This window comes from Amphibalanus amphitrite, unplaced genomic scaffold (genome assembly GCF_019059575.1).
Source record: "Amphibalanus amphitrite isolate SeventyFive unplaced genomic scaffold, NRLGWU_Aamphi_draft 000060F_arrow, whole genome shotgun sequence".
Taxonomy (NCBI): Eukaryota; Metazoa; Arthropoda; class Thecostraca; order Balanomorpha; family Balanidae; genus Amphibalanus; species Amphibalanus amphitrite.
This window is the reverse complement of record NW_024881556.1, coordinates 274,410-277,764: the sequence shown is the minus strand read 5'-3', so window position 1 is coordinate 277,764 and position 3,355 is coordinate 274,410. Positions and strand designations below refer to the sequence as shown.

Here is a 3,355-nt window from a genome sequence, read left to right as displayed (position 1 = left end):
ATGCGAGCGTGCTTCCATGTATTTGAATAGGCTCTCGCACGCGATTTCCTGACTGCGGAAAGAGTCTGTTTCAGGCATAACAGTGTATTTATTTTTTATTTTGCCAGCGTACGTACAACGAATGTTTCCAGAACTTTTCATGGTTATCCGGAACTGGATGGCGGATGTCACGTTCAAAGTTCAGACATTAAGCTCCAAATTTAATGCCACATTTCTCAAAAACTCCAGCGGTTCGACTTCACCCCCCCCCCCCGCTGTTTGCCAATAATGATGACCAAACGTTAGTTCAGAGATTCATATTGCTTGTGCTGTTTTTTTTTGCGAAATTCCCCCGCTTGAATTTGGATCAGTTCCCCATGTTGTAAAATGTGTTCTTGCCCCAAGCAACGTACGAATTTCCAGATATTTGGGTGAGGTCCCTGAAACATAGACTGGATCCCCCGTGCCATCCATCGAGTTTATCATATGTCCTTGGCATTCCTTCCATCGTCCTATCTCTCACGTTCCACATTTCCAGATCAAGGTTGCAGAATGAGGCCAGATATTTTTGTGGTTTCCAAGCTTAAAAGCAAATTTTTAATTTGCCGCGCGCAGCTTGAAGCATGACACATACCAAGCGGGTACCTATTCCAAGGGCAAGAATTCCCGAAAAGTAGCAAATGATTGACTTCCGTCGCGTTCGGTTTCGCTGTAACTGTGTTCGCTCAATTGGTCCCCCATTGACCTCCATATATTCGCTCAATCTGGTTTCGATGATTCTGGTCCTCGCTGAAGTTGATAATCGCTGTCATTGAATTCGCCGACTTGACAATCGCTGAAAAAGTCAATCGCATAAATTGATAATCGCTGAAAAGGCTTCGCTCAAATGTCGTTCGCTGAAATGACGCTCGCTCTGGTGTCGCAGAACCATCGTCGATACGTGGCAAGGGGTGACTGTTCTTTTTGGTAATCCGATTTAACGCACGCAAATCCACGCAAAATCTTTTTGATCCGTCCTTTTTGTCCACTATCACAATGGGGCTTGCCCACGGACTTTGACTGGGGGAAATCACACCTGCTTTTAACATGTAATCAATATGTTCTTGCACTAGTTGTCGTTGACTGAATGGTAGCCGATATGGATTTTGTTTAATAGGAGCCCTAGTGAAAAAGTCCTTAAGGATTTCGCCAGAATCCCCACAATCCTTAAGGATCCATAAGGACCCATAAGGATCAGATATGAAATCCTTAAGGACTCTACGGACCCTCTTGAATCCTTAAGGACGCATTCGCCGATCCGTAAGGATTTTAGGGCGATGTTTGGTATCCTTAAGGATCGCTCAGTATTCCGTAAGGAAATTGCTACTTGCTAGTGTCGCTTAATCCTTCAGGATAGCTGATGCAGCCAGTACGTCAATCATTATGGAGTGATTGAATCATCCCTACTATTATTTCGTGCTCCGTATCCGATAATTTCTTAGCCATATGACATATACGGCATGTAAAAACTTTGTGACGGACCAAAGCAGCGTTCGCTATCATCATAGGCGCGGGAACCGGGAGGCGAGGGGGGCAGTGGGATCAGCTTGCCCCCACTTTTGTGCTGAACTTTGAAATTAAATATTTTCTATTTATGGCATTTCTCGATATTGCGAGTGCCAAAACCGGTGATTGTGAGCCAGGGATAACAATTTGGCTATCTTAACTCAGAATTAATATTCAGCTGGGATGGTCACCTAAATGTCCACGCTGGGTTCACCCAGACTCCAAATCGGATAGACGAATAGTTCTGATAAAAAGTACCTATTGGTATCTCAACCAAGTGCCACAGTATGCATGTATCGTATGGCCTTAGTGCCACCGGTGCCACAGTGTTTGCGCTGTGCTCTTCCAGAGACCGTACCGGCTGGAATTTAGCGACCGCTGACCGTTTTAAAGACTGTACGGGCGGCAGCGGGCGGTCTGATCCTCGCCTCCGGCAAGAGGGGAGACCGCGCGTCCCCCTGTCGCATTGTGCCGCTGCCGCTCGCGGGATGCGGACGAGTCTGTTGAGTGTGTTGTGCCGTCTGCCGTCTCCTCTTCGGGCCATGTAAGTCTCTGCCATGCTGTGTATCAATGAGATAATTGATCCTAGTTATTGCATTGATAGATACAAAAACCGGCGCTGAAACGTTCACTTCAATTAATGGCGATCGTCGTCGTCATTCATTTGGCTGCGGCAAATGAAAGTACTACCGGTAGCGTCTTTTAGCGTCATGCCTTGGAACGAGGCCCAGGTGAATATAATAGAATGGATTCAGGGTAGTAGGACGTAGGTGCATATGTGATGCATTGCTAAATGAACATACACAGGCATCTAAGCTGGAAATGACTGAACTGAATTTACTCAAAGGCTCACCAATATTCTTTGGCTGGGACTGCAGTCTAAGCCTAAGAGTAGAATTCGTGAGCCTTTGAGTAGTTAGGTATTGTTGATCAGTATATTACTGTTATTACATAGGAATATCCGCCTTGTTACAGGAACGCAGGATGCAAGACTCGACAGGCGACGGGCGACTCAACCGCTCAAGATGTGTAGAATGTGGATGGCGTAGGAGCGGCGGCTGAGGACGTGTGACGTGATAATATCTGAAGCGTGGCTGACTCGAAAAAGTGTAGACTTATCTTCATGTAAATATGTTTTTCGGAAGTCCTCGGCTTATATTTCTCGGAGCCTCAGCTGCAACCTGCGTATGCCTAGAGCTCCATATATGTATACCCGGTCGCCTGTGGTTGGCGGCTGCTCCATTCCTGGCAATGAAAAATGGCTAAATGTGCTCGTTTTAAGTAAAAAATATAGCACCAGAGACCGTACAAATGTGTTTGCTAGGGTTTGATCCTTACGGATTTATATATCATTCATTAAGGAAGAGCCTCAAAATCCTTGAGGATTGTCGCCAAGATCCTTAAAGATTTTGCTACAAATATTTAAGGAAAAACCACAAAGTCCTTAAAGATTATTACCAATGTCCTTAAAGACATTGCTAGAGATCCTTAAGGATTTAGCTAAAAATCCTTACGGATTTTCCGCAGAATCCTTAAGGAATTTCTAACAAAATCCTTAAGGATTGTGTATCAATTTCGTACAAGGATTTTGTTAAGGATCGTCCTTAAGAAATACATAGGACTGTCCTTAAGGATTTTTTCACTAGGGAGGATGGTCGCCAGTGTCAATTTTCGCTTTCAAAAGATGAGTCCTTCCTAATTCACAATCATTTTTGGCAAAGAGGTCACTGTTACGTTCCAATAAAGCCACTAACTTTTGGCGCTGTTGCTCGGACATATGAGACAGGTCAGCCTTTTGAATTTCCGGAATGTCATCCGGTCCTGCTGAATC

At 44.8% G+C, this 3,355-nt stretch overlaps 1 long non-coding RNA gene across 1 annotated transcript; it reads left to right on the top strand.

The window, feature by feature from the left end:
• Window positions 1–1,386: 1,386 nt before the first annotated feature.
• LOC122378482 lies at window positions 1,387–2,578 on the top strand. Its single transcript, XR_006256028.1, has 2 exons — window positions 1,387–2,068; window positions 2,500–2,578. It is a non-coding gene; the product is annotated as an uncharacterized LOC122378482 (long non-coding RNA).
• The last annotated feature ends 777 nt before the right edge of the window (window positions 2,579–3,355 follow it).